Source organism: Harpia harpyja, chromosome 2 (genome assembly GCF_026419915.1).
Source record: "Harpia harpyja isolate bHarHar1 chromosome 2, bHarHar1 primary haplotype, whole genome shotgun sequence".
Classification (NCBI taxonomy): Eukaryota; Metazoa; Chordata; class Aves; order Accipitriformes; family Accipitridae; genus Harpia; species Harpia harpyja.
The window spans coordinates 77,818,164-77,831,997 of record NC_068941.1 but is presented as its reverse complement, the minus strand read 5'-3'; the positions used below and the strand labels follow the sequence as shown (position 1 = coordinate 77,831,997).

General features: G+C 40.0%; 1 protein-coding gene across 6 annotated transcripts in view; it reads right to left on the bottom strand.

Annotated features, from left to right (window-relative positions):
- SORCS2 (sortilin related VPS10 domain containing receptor 2) overlaps positions 1–13,834 on the bottom strand; it is a 586,176-nt gene that overhangs the window by 262,141 nt on the left and 310,201 nt on the right. The gene's annotated exons all lie outside the window — the stretch shown is intronic.

Below are 13,834 nucleotides of genomic sequence, written 5' to 3'. Positions count from 1 at the left end.
CCAAAATTAAATCACTTTGGATGAAGTCTCTCTTGTTCTATATAGGATCAAATTGCACCATATGGTCTCTCCATATTTACAGTTTTGCCTTTCACATTTGGAAGGGGACTCAGACACATCTAAGGCACCTATCCCTTCTTCACCAAGAAGCCCTCCCTAGGACAGATGGTTGGTGGGAGGACTTCCACTCTATACTCCTGTTTTTTTCACTGGAATAACAATCTCCTTTAACAAACAGGGCTGAAGGTGCCCTGCCTGGTACCTCTGCATCATTCAAACATTTGGGAACATGCAACAGCTCTCATGTCCAACAGAACCAGGATGAGACCTTTGTCCTTCCCAGTGTGACACTGAGGACTGCCTATGCACTGATTTCTGCCCTATAGCCCATTCCACCATGTTCATTGCTCCCCGGTGGGCTCTGTTGTCTCATACTCCTCACCCAGAGGAGTCACTGCTGAAATTCATAGGAACATGACTGAGTACAGCGAGACAGAAAAGCGAGAAACCAAATCCCTGGCTGAGGTGGCCCACAGCCTGAGGTCTCCTCCAAGCCATGGGAGGCAGAACGGTCCCCAAGGGACGGGTGCCCACAGGGGGCTGCCACGAGCACTGAGTGCCCACCCTCTGCCTGCCCGTGTCCCAGTCCCATTGAGGATGTCATTAAGTCAGAGGGCACGTGGTACAAAGCCAGAGGCGGCTGCTTTGCTTTCACACATTCAGCTTTCCACATGATATGAGAACTTTTACCGTGGTTGTGGAACAGCTTTCTATGTCTTTGGCATCACCAAGCATATTGGGCACAGAATGATATGCCTGGATCAGGTCCTAAGGGACACCAAGTAAAGAAGGGTTCATATTTACCTTGCTGTCCTTCTCTCTCTACCGGTCAAAAAATGATAGGGCATAAGCCTATGACACACAGACCACACTCACAGACTAAAGTTGAGATTTTATCTATTTTATAATGACACCTGAATCACTTGATCAGGTTTTTTCCCCCATAATGTTGCTTCGCCTGCAGATATACAGCAATGCATTACAAAAGTTGGAATCATAGCAATTCAGTTTTGACAAATTGTGTAGTAATCAAATACATACAACTGCACTGTACTGGGTATTCAGCACCGAGCTAATTAAAATTCTAAGGGGAATAGTATGGACAGTGTGAAACCTAATTTGCTGGAGGTGTTTGACAAAAAAAATTAAAGTGAAGACTAAAATACTGACTTCAGCCAGATGTACTGAAATCATGCAGAACAAGTATGTATGATGGAAACAGAACCTAGTCTATTCTCTCTGAGGAAAGAATATCAGGTCAGTGACTTGCCCAGTAATAACATCCTGAAATAATTCTCTGAACCTTAAAGATGATCCAATTTACTTTGAAGAGGCAGTTCCAGGATTAATACAATGGGACCACTGGAGAGTGACACTGCAGGAGGGATGGTGGCAGCAACTGTATCAAGGTATGAAAAGAGTACAGGCAGAAAGCCCAAAGAGGATAGGCCATTTCAAAGATAAAAAGTTCCAGTCTAAAATTACTCTTCGAATTCTCATGACTTATAAAAAGTACTGCCAGAAAAGAATAAAGTTGTAACAAAAAGAGTACACTAAGGTAACTAAGGTATTTTCAGACAAAGGTAGAAGAACTATATACTCAAAAATCTTTTATTTTCTGGTACAAATTAGCTATCTCAAGTGGAAAAAAAAAATCCTGTTCCAACCTGAGACAACAGGCTAATGCATATCCATAAAGGTAGGTACACCATGCCTAAGCAGGAAGACATGGATTGGCAGAAGATCTGTGGATCTATGGAGAAATTTATTCAGACTCCTAAATCTTTTTTACTATAACCCAGCCTCGAGGGAGCCCAGGAATGTCAGCTACCCTTTGAGACATTTACATACAAAAGGACATAGTTCAAGGACATCATTCAAGGGAAGCACTGTCCAAAATAACTGGTTTACCAAAACTGCTATAATCCAGAGAAAACAGGTCACCACAACTTTTTTACTTGAGATATAAATTCCAAGTTCCTGACTCTGCATATATAAAGAATTAACATTTTGTGGCGCACAGCTAGAACAGAATTCCCTGTAATTGCACTACTGGGCTACAGACAGGATTGTGGAAGAATAAATTCTGGGATCTCAGTGCACGCCTATTTCAAGAACATATTAAGAAGAAGCACAAAATGTGTTTTGTACAAATTCAGGAGAGGAGGAGCCCTCTATGCTGTTGCAGTCATAAAGAGATTTTTTTGTGTGTGTGTTAAAATCCAAACTTGTGCTTTGTTAAAAGTGTTAAGGAAAGGGGAAAAAAAACACAGAAATGAACCATCTGTGTTTATCAGGATAAATACATTCTCTTTCCTCCGTAAAAATTCATGAAAAGATATTTCAAGGTATAATTGAAAAAGGCTACACATGTATTTGATAAGAACAGTAAAACATTCTTCTATAGCATGGTTTATTTGCAGTGGTAGCACAACAGCAGAACTCCATAAACCAGAGCAAGAAATGTAGTCTGCTATCTTAAAGATGGGCCTGATCTGCAGTTCTGAGTGATCTGCATGCAGTTAGTGAACATTTTGGCTTCCTGTGAGACATTCCAGGGGATACAGCAAGCTATGCACAGGCTGCTTTCTGCTGCTGCTTATGCACCTGTGTGCTACACGCTATAGATTGTATGGATGTTTCTTAGTAGAGCAAAACTCGGGGGAGGACTCATAGGAAACACATCTTCCAGCATTCAGGTGATGGGCCATTCAAGAGCGGTAGGACCATCAGATGCTGGAATGACATGATTACTCATGTACTGATGCAGACATCACACAACCTGTGTTTGACAGGGCTTGCAGCTGGGTAATAGCTTCTTTGAGAGTGTGTACATCTGCCGAAATATGTGCCATTCTTTTTTGTTTAAGGAATGTTCAAATAGCAACCATCAAAACCATACAATGATATTACGGCCCAGACAGAATTATGTCTTTTTAGCTTTTTTTAATACTGTGAGCTCAAACGATAGTTGGAAAACTTCCAAGTGGTATAGAAATGTACCCTGATGAAACAAACTTCCAAAGCCCCTAAACTTTGAGGAAATTTGGGTCTCCTCCTTAAAAACGTAACTTTTTTATATTGGAGCTAAAATAAATCTAACATAATTTGGAACTGTACCTAAACGCTAAGTCTGGACATTATCCAACAGAAATATTGAGAAAGAAGAAGAAATTTAACAGATACCAAAAGAGACATGAACCAAATGTTTGCCAGTCTGAACTTCATTACCATTATACAGCTCTTCACTGATGACTCACACCTATGATTCAGTATTCCTCACTGTTAGTTGTTTTTCCAGATTATATTTACAAGTATATATTAAAATATATATATAAGAAACATTAAAATGTATATAGTAAGATGTTAATGAAAATTTTGAGACAGATGAAAATTACATTCTCAAGTCAAATTTAATACTCAAAGAAATGTCAACTGCAAATGCTTCCTTTCCATTTTCTTTTATTTTTAATGAATTGAAGAGACGCACTGGAAAGAGAATGGTTGGAACACTTAACACACATGTTCATCAGATTTCCTCTACCTTTTCTTCTTGAAGATTAACTCAAGCTCCATTCTAGCCAAATGAGCCATACTGTACGAGCCCTATTAACTGAAAATCCTAGAAGACAACAATGAAGAGATTTCAAATGACACATGGATTACTTAACTAGCGAAACAAAAAGAAAGCCTTTGGAAAAAAAACCATACAAAAGATCTGCTGGTTTAGATTATTGATAAGTTGATGAAAAAAATAAAAGACTCAATTGAGAATCACATTGCAGACTCAAGGAAGAGTGGATCTGTGTGTAGCACTCACTGGACTTCTTCCCACTTAATTTTCTCCAGACTGTATTGCAAATGTCATCTTCTTGCCTTCCCCTCCTTTTGGTCAGAAGAACAATCCAGTATTTACACCATGAACTTTAAAGTGCAGGAGAAATTAATTCAGGTTCTTGCTCTGTCACAGACTTATGTCTAACACCAGGATTTCCTTTGTGTTCTGGTCCCTCACCTGAAAAATAGAGACAACACTATCTCCTATACCTCAAATGTCTGTAAGGAAAATAGGTACCTATAGGACAGTAGAGTAACGAAGAATTGGCTGATGGAGTATCTAAAACAGATACATCAGAAGTTCCAACAACAAATGCCAGGACAAACCGACTGAAAGTGAAGTAACCAGAGGAATATCATTTAAGAAGTGGTACACTAAGGTATCTTCTTTACTTAAACAGCACAGAAGCCTTCAAGGGCTCTTACATGTACAATGTGGAAATTGCAGAGTTTGGTTAGCCTCCTAAAATCTTTTTAAACAGCAACAAAAAAACTCCAAAACCCTAAAGCCTTTCTTCAGAGTAGAAACACATTGTAACATTAGGTTCCAATATCTGACTCATGTATTGAGGAATTTGTGCAGATGAAAGTTTCTTCAAAGGCTGTAGAAGAGTGTGACTCCTAGCAATCCAATTAACAGATTACTCATCAGCTATCAACTCTGCTGGAGAACTTTCTGAAAATACCTCTCTCTCTGCTTTCCAGAAAAGTTGAACCTTTTTGAAGTTACGTATTTTTCCTCTCAAAAACAGAAATATAGAAATGTTTCTTCCTTAATCCAGTTTTACACTAAAGAATCAATGGTGTAGGCAAGAGCTAACAGATAAACAGTTTAGCAACTTCACATTTAGGCAATAGAGTTTACCTTTTTTTCCAAAAGCACTACGAAGACCAGTGTATCCTGTTTTTACTTACCAATCCATTACTGATAACATATATTGATCACATGTGCTGATAACATAGATATTTTTAAGAACTGTGGACTATCACAACAGCCCTTTTAGCTGAAGTGACCTGCCCTGTAATGCTCTGATGAGTACAGAACATGGTGCAACTCTGCATTTATATAGGTATAGAGATTCCTTCCCATTTTTACAGGTATTATGTGCACATGAAGAGCCCTACAGTCTTGGTCACTCCATGGGAGCACAATAAAGGACAGGTGGCCATTCATAGTAGCTTTTTAGTGACCTGTAAATATATAGTTGCTTGTAAAATACTGACCTAAATAAATCCACAGAAAAAAACTCAAATGAAACCAAAACACTGAACAGCCACATTCATATCAAGTGAGAACTCAAGGAGGATCAAAACATCACAAATTCTAGAACTGGACTTTTATTAAATGCATTACATATACCCAATTCAACTGGCTGCACTAAGAGGGAAAACCAGTCCTCTGTAGCTGATAATAAAAACAAAGATTACCCTGCTAGGTGATTTAAGGGAGTCAGATCCTTCCTCAGGAGCTATGGTTACTAGCTTCACAGTGAGGAATAGAACACTGCCTTATTTTGCAATGTATGTAAAAATCACAGAAGACAAATGCTAAATGATGCTACACGTTGGCTTCTCCCCTGAGGGTCTGACAACTGGTTCCCCTGATGCTACATGGTACCTGGGCTGACTTCCCCATACTGGCATGCCAGGCTACAACTTTCTATTCCGACGTTGCAGTTACCTTTGCAGAAAGGGTTTCGAAGCCCACATTTTCCAGGAATTACCCTGTCCCAGAGCTGTCCGGTCACAAAGCGTCGCACGGTACAGGAATTCATGTTTTCTTATGAGGGACCATGGAAGGTGACAAACAGAGCTCTGTGTATGAATGGGGGTGTTGCTTGGTGCAGAAATTCAAGCTATATAATACGTACTTACGTACTGTATCATGTTTTCCCTTACTGGTATCTGTTGTCACGTATTTATTGTGTACCATTTTTGGCTAATTACTTAATCTGTACAATATATACACACACACTTAAACTCCAATAGTTAGCAGCATTGTGTCTTTAGTGTACACTATGTATCTTTCAGTGCTGTATTTATACATTCCTACTCTGCGTAGTCTCACTGTACACCACCACAGTTATCTTTTGCAGCCCTTCATTAGTCCTTCAGTATACCACAAACATCCTGCTCGTTAGCCTATAATCACGCTGCTTATCGGTTACATTTTCAAGCTCCTCATTACTTTGCTGCACAGTTCCAATAATTAGCCTTCATATTTTACAGGCCCGCAAAACATCGCATTAGCTTCTATTAGCTGCAGCCATCACCTTCTCTCCCAGAACTGTTAGTTTAGGTAAGACACCTATTCTGAAACTGCTGCCTTCGTGCATTAATTCCATCAGCAACACAGAGCGCTCGCTGATGGCACGTTTTGGAAGGCACAGCCTGTAGCCACACTTGCAGTACACAGATATTTGTGATGAATCCGTTCAACCATGAAACAAGCAGTGTCACAGTGACAAAGCAGACAAGACACTGCCAGGGTTACGTCTTACTTCTCTAAAAAGTAAAAGCTCTGTGTTATTTCTTCCTTCTTAGCTTTGCAACCCAGATGGGGCTGGGGCAGGCAGCGGAGCACGCAGCCCTCGAGGTGCAGTCACTGGACACAGCCAGGCCTGGGGGCACCTGAAAAATTCCCCACCATCATTCTACTCCAGCCATTTGCTCCTGTTAAAAACAAAATGACTGAAATGATCCACGTTCCAATTAATGGGTTTGAAGATTTGCTTTTAACCTGGATCATTTCAGTAATCCTGTTTATAACTCAGTCCCACAAACAGTTGTAGTGACCTAAATAAGGGAGTAGAAAACAAGAATGAAATTGTGGAAAATAGGGAAAGATCAATTTCTTACCACACTTTCTTCACTGAATTCAGTGTATCATGTAACTAAACATTAGTGTGCATTTATCCTAAGAAACAGTCCTGTGTAGATTTAATTTCAGCAGCTGCAAATCCAGCATTGCATTAGTAGGTCTCAGCAAGGAATGGAGTATATCATGGAGCGTTTGAGGGGTTTGCTACTGAGAGACAGCTCTGGCATATTAGAAACATAAATAAAATACCAGAACTGATAACTCACACAGTGCTACAAAAATGAGTAATATTAATTTGGGGGTTTTGTACCATAAAAATGCTAGCTGAATTAGAGTACAGGAATAATTTTACTGTTAGGTGTATATTTTTTAGTAAAAAGGCTTTCCTCCACAAGCTCAGTTTATTATTTCTGAAAGTACTGTATTGGGAAAAAACCCCAGTGGCTTCACTTAACTACTTAATTACTACCTACAAAAGAAATTAATACTTCACTTCCTATATTAGGAAGTGTTAACTTCCTTCCACCAATTTGAACAACCAACCACCTTTGAAAAAAAGGTGTGCTGGTTGAAAATTTAGGGAAAAGAAAAAAGAAAGAAAAGCCTTTGTTGCTAAAGTGCAATTTTCCAAAATTATGCTTACTAACTGTCTTGCCAGAAGCGGAAACATCCTTATATCACCTCCAGTACAATTCCTCTTTTATGAGTGCTGTGATTGGAAATGAGTAATTACAAAGGAAAATTTCTCATCTCACATACTTGTGTTCTTTGGGGAAAGAGGATGGTTTAAGAACATTTTCTTGAGGTTTGCAAGGAACATTAAAATCCTCCACCATGGAAAAATGCTAGGTATTTCCCACAGCCCAAGCTTTTTATTTAAACCACTACACACTGCTGAAATATTTCTGAAACAACTTTATTGTCAGTCAGGCAGCTCCTTGGAAGGCAAGAAGGATGTTGGGATGTATGAGAATAGAGAATTTGGCCTTGTGCTTTCTGACAAGAACAGCAAGTTTTCTTGTAATTGCTGGATAGATGTGGCTGCAACAAGAACATTTACAAAACTAAAAAAGCACTGATAACAATTTAATAAATTGTATGTGCACATTCACATGCGATTATGTATTCCTCTAGTAAGGGGCTCTGCCAACTACAACAGTCAGCTACTTGCTCTTCAGTAAATGGAACTCTTCTTTAACTCCATTTGCAGAAGTTTTTGCATTTGCTGCTGAAGTGCTGACCTCAACTTTGTGATTGCTCTGGGGGAGGTGGGAGGAGTGAATTATATGGCCAGGTTGTAGCACTTTATAAAAAGGTAAATGAAGTCAATGTTTGGTCAGTAATTTCACTGTGGTACTCTGCACCTGAAGCCAAACGCTTGGCAGAACTAAGGGAGGAACTGGACATTTTTGTAAAGAATGAAAATATCCTAAACAGTAAGTAAATACAGATAAATAGACTGGTATCGGGTGGAGGCTGGGCAGTGTTCAGATGCAGCGCAAGTTCAACCAGGATGTTGGTTCCCTTGTCCCCAGTGTCAAAGGAGTGATTATTCTAAGTTATTACAATTGCATCAGGAACAAAATCTTTGCAAGGAATTTTAAGGCACATCATTTTGAATTCCTCTCCTGCAACAGGAGTTCACTGTCCACATCAAAAACACTCCCTGTCTCACTCATGTCTGCCCATGAACGAGGTTGCCACGATGTTCCTGAAGTCATGAAAACATTCAGAGAGTTAACCAAGATTAGGTTTTCCTAACAGCCTTTAAAACCACCCTGCGTCTGTGCCACCTGAACTGGCGGTCTGCAGGACAGGGTGGGAAAGCCTGCGCAGGCCAGGATGGGAGGAGGCACACCTGAGGGTGCTGCAGTACCAGGGTGACTGGGGGAATTCAGGTGCTCACAACCACTTCAGCAGGATTTGGTTTTGTACTTGCTAATGACCCCAGTCGCTACCTCCTAATAGCCTTCTACAATCGCTGAAGCTTTTTTTTTTTTTTTTTTAAATTTATTTTGTTTAGAGCTTTCAGCAGCCAAATTTCTCTTGCAGTCGTTCTCCTGTAACTGCAGTGACACCCGGGGAGGGCCGAGCCCATCAGCTGTATTTTGGCCTGCTGTTGAACCTGGCAAGCCAGCAGCACATAAAGCCCCAGCAGATGTTTCTGCTTTTATAGCAGCTCTTCCAAACCCTTGGCCAGACATAAATCCAAAATAGATCCAGAAAAGAGACAAACAGTGCCACCATCACGGCTCTTAAAATTAGGAGGCAGAACCGGCCTTTTCTGCAGGACTCCGAGAGACCATTAGCAGCAGAAGGTGCCGTGAAGTGTTCCCATAAATTATGCTGACAGATTACGAGGGCCAGCCACAGCAAATGCAGCACATTTTGCACTGCACCACAGTTTGCTAGGAAACAGAATCCTAAGACAAATACACGCATTTACATAGGAGTTTCCAAACTGAGAAGATCATACTTCATAGCAACAAGTACAGGAAGCAGGCGGTTTTATGGCCATTAACACTTTCACATGGATCTACGGTGGTTCCACGCCATGGTAATGAATGTTCTAAAAATAAATCAGTAAGGAGATGATCCTTGGTAGAAGAAGTCTTCTGAATACATGCCATGCTGGATCTATTTCGTAAAAGGAAAGTCGCACTAAGAGTGTGTTCACAGCTGACACTGTGCTTTATAGGAGAGAGGGTTGATATATACCAGGGTGACATGCTAATACATTCGGTCACTTGATGATGACTAACTGCTCTTAACGGAAGCTTGGTCCACTATAAATTGTTGCCATGTAATTTCAAATGCAAGTGAAAACAACCCCCACAGAATAAGAATAGTTCTCTACATTGAAAATAACACAAAACACTCAAGGAGCCAAAAATTCAATCACATTCTTGTCTGGCATGAAGAGAGACTAGGAAGAGAAAAAAGCGACCCAGCATCTAAAAAGGAGTTCTTTTTGTAGGAGTGAAGGTTATTATGTGTTCTCCTGCTTCCCCTAGCATCTACCATTCAAGCTCAGATGGAGCTGCCAGCAGAGGATGTAGCTCTGCAGGTCTGGGGCTGCTGGGTTGTCTGGGGTCCCTCTCCTTCCTTGCAGGAGCCTTGTGGTGGTGGAAGATCTGCATCACCAAGTGAAGAGCTACTGAAGGAGGTCAGCAGACTTCACAGCTTCTGAGATGATGGGAAAAAGATCCATGGGATGATGACAGCAAGTTTATAGATGATGCAAAAGTGTGAGGAGTGGCTGATACATAAGTGGTACATCTTGTGGAGATACGGGCAAACAGGAATCTCATGAAGCTCCACAAAGGGAGGTGCAAAGTCCTGCACCTGGGGAGTAATAACTTCATGCACCAGTACATACTGGAGGCCAACAGGTTGGAAAGCAGCTTTGCAGAAAAGGCCCTGGGGGTCCTGGTGCACATCAAGTTGAACGCAGACCAGCAATGTGCCCTTGCAGCAAAGGCGGCCAACAATGTCTCAAGCTGCATCAGGAAGAGCATTGCCAGCAGGCCAAGGGAGGTGACCCTTCCCACTCAGCACTGGTGAGACACATCTGCAGTCCTGTGGCCCCTCAGTATGAAAGAGGCATGGACATACTGGAGTAAGCCCAGCAAAGAGCCACAAAGATGACTAGAGACTGGAGCATCTACCCCATAGGGCAAGGTTGAGAGAGCTGGGACTGTTCAGCCTGGAGAAGAGAAGGCTCGGGAAACCTTATCAATGTGTATAAATACCTAATAGGAGGGAGAAAAAATTGAGCCAGACTCTTGGCAGTGCCCAGTGACAAGACAAGCGGCAATGGGCACAAATTGATGTACATTAAACTCCATTTAAACATAAGAAAAAAATATTTTTAACCATGACGGTGGTTGAACACTGGCACAGGTTGCCCTGAAGGCTGTGGAATCTCCATCCTGGGAGATACTCAAAACTCAATTGGACAAGGTCTAGAGCACCGTGCTTTGAGCAAGGGGGCTGGATTCAATAATGTTAAGAGTTCCCTTCCAACCTCAATCAATTTGTGATTCTGCAGCTACTGAAAATTACACCGTGATTTGTCTTTGTTGAAGATACTGTGTAACAAAAACCATTTTCTGTAGACAACCAACACAATTAGAGCATCACAAGGTCACAGAAGGAACATAGCTGAATTTTTTCTGGGAAATCCACAACTTCACATGAAGTCTTGACCATACTAAAACCAAAAGCTTTGCCATTTTTTTTTGTCTTTAAGTTCAGTGGAATCAGAAGTCTGCCTGGAGTCTGCTTGTGCCAAAGTGCCCAACTGTGCAGCAGTGTTGGTTAAGCCAACAAAAGATACCCTCACATTTACTGATAAGCAAAGTACCTACAACATAGGTCCTGCACAATTTTTGGATATGAAGTCTGAAATTATAATCATATCCCAAACTTTACATTTGAAGCTTGAAAGGTGGCACAGAAGTGTTTTATCTACCTTTCTTTTTGCAGTCATATAACTAAAACTTATTTAACTGCCCAAAGCAGTCAAGCTTACAGGAAAAAAAATGTGGGTTTGCCTAATGAAAGCTTTTTTTTTTTCCCTGCTGTTGTTGATTCCACTCAAAACCACCACTTTGGGGAATTTAACCTACAAAGGCTTTGGCAAACCTTTTGGCATATGTGGTCAAACCTCAGGTTCATAGTGAAAGTTCAGCACAACACCACTACTCTACAAATAAATGTACAGATCCCAAATGCTAGCCACTAGTCCCACCGGGCATATTTTACTAATACATACTTTCATACATGACTCGGAAACCAATATGCCAGTGTTTGAGAAGAGACTAAGGTACGTTTGCTGTTCTTACTTCCAAATCATATCCAATCCAAGGCAGTCTTTTTCAAAGAAATCAAGACTCCAGCTATTATTGGAGAAAGCAAAAGGAGGGTGGTTAGGAGGAGTCACTCAATGCAATGCCTATTGCCCCACATTTGTGGGTAATCCCATGGAATGCAAAAGACTGCAGTCTGCCCTCCTTATCTCAGCTTCATATAGTAAAGTAAATTTACATGTAAATGTATCATGTTCAGACTGGATCAGACTGGATCTCCAGATATGAACTGACTTTTGTTTTCTTTTTACTGAGACAAACTCTCATTATCATCATGAGATAATGACCAAGTGAAAAGGTCTCCCAATATATCTTAAAGACACATGTAATATCTTGACTGTTGAATGCATCTGAAGTCCTTTCACATGTAGGCATTTTACATTTTCTCTAATTTTTAATATCCTGTGCTAATAAAAATGAGACCTCTGAGTCATAATTTTGTTGTTCCTATATATTTACTTAGTAGATAAAGGGAATTCCTTCTTCCAGAACCATCTGTCTAACTTTAGACCATGTCCTACTATTAAACTGGTAGACTGGCTGTATTTAACATTGCCGCTAATTAACCTGTCTGTAACATCTAACCCTGAGAATAAATGCCGCAGACAATTTAAGGAAATGAAACACAGTGGCACCACAGGGCAGGCTAAAAAGTTCCAAAAACTTTAATCAGAAAGTTAGAGGAAAATGACCTAGCTTCTGAGCTGTGTATTTGTGGAATGCATTGACGGTGAAGCTTGCACACTCATACAAAAGAGTACTTAATAATGGAAATAAAATTGTTTTTAATGGCTGCAAATGATCATCCTTGAGTTATCAATACTAAAACCTGGCAATTCTTAATTGAAATTTAACCATCTTGCTTATTTTAGTTACTTTAATATATCTTGTTGAGAAAGTTTTTGCATAATAGATTTTTTCAATTTTTGAATTTCAATAGTTTTAAACTGTAGAAGAGGTTCTCCTACAGGAGACTACCGTAGTTCCAGACCATATATAATAGTTCTTCATCATTAACTACTAGTCCAAGGATACCACAATGGACGTAATGCACATATATTTTCCAAGATGTTCTGATCTCTTTTCTTTATTAGGAAGTTGCTAGTAAAACTGATTGATGGGTAGTCTTATTGTACCAGGAGGACTTGTCATTCAACTCTTTGACCTTGTCTTCACACTAACAGTCGAGTGCCTTTGAAATCTGTTTACTTCAGAATTTACAAGAGTATTAATGACAGGATGTCAGCACTTCTCAGGTTTGAAAAGATCTAATAATACTAAATGATTTTGGACAGTAGGGTCATCTGTAATGTACTTGAAGAAAGAGAGACAAATGTCATTATTCCACCTTACGATTAAAGACAAGTAAAACAATTCTTAAACCACTTTTTATTCTTTGGTGGGATTTTTTTATTGAAGAACATTCTTTATTTTTTTGAGGTCAACATAGACCACATTACATGTGAACAAGAAAAAAGCTATACTGTCAAATAAAGGACTTAACTTGACAGATGCAACACCCTTTCCAGAAAGAGCTACAGAACCTAAAAAGCTTAGTCACCTCTTACTGAGCAAGCCTTGGGCAAGTTTGAGAAGTAGCCTACATGACTTAAAGCTGGTTTACTCTTTCATCATTATGTACAATGTATAAAAACTGGCTATTTGTCCCTCAGTCATTAACATGGGGCCTGCATTCCTGCACTTCAGATACATGAAAATGAGACATCTAGATTTAAGGAGGGGGATGGAGGAAGGAAATCTTTTCCGGTGGTAATACTTTCCTTCCTTCATTAGTAATATTACATGAAAAATTACATATGGCAATAATTTTCTCTTGTGTTTGCTGAAGACCCTTTGCTTTGCTGCATAACTGTCTCAGGAGGAAAAGTGATCTTTTGTTCCAACTCCTTCCAATATAGTTGCACTCTCCTTATATACCTGCTCACAAATTCATCTATTCTACAGCATGAGATTAGTAAGAATAATACAAAATATGATAATCAGATGACCCATCAAATCCGAGAGAAATTGTCCTCCAACATTAGTGCTGTGTCTTCAGGAACTGGCTAATCTAGCAGAACAACGAACAGTCACGTCACACCTGTATTATTTGCATTGGCCACATATGGCCTATTCGGCAGCTGTGTGGACAGCATTTTGATTAGCACTTAAAGTTTCTAATTTTTTTTTTTTTTGTTATAGCTTTTGGATCTGCCTCAGATTCTCCTAACAACTTGCATATTTT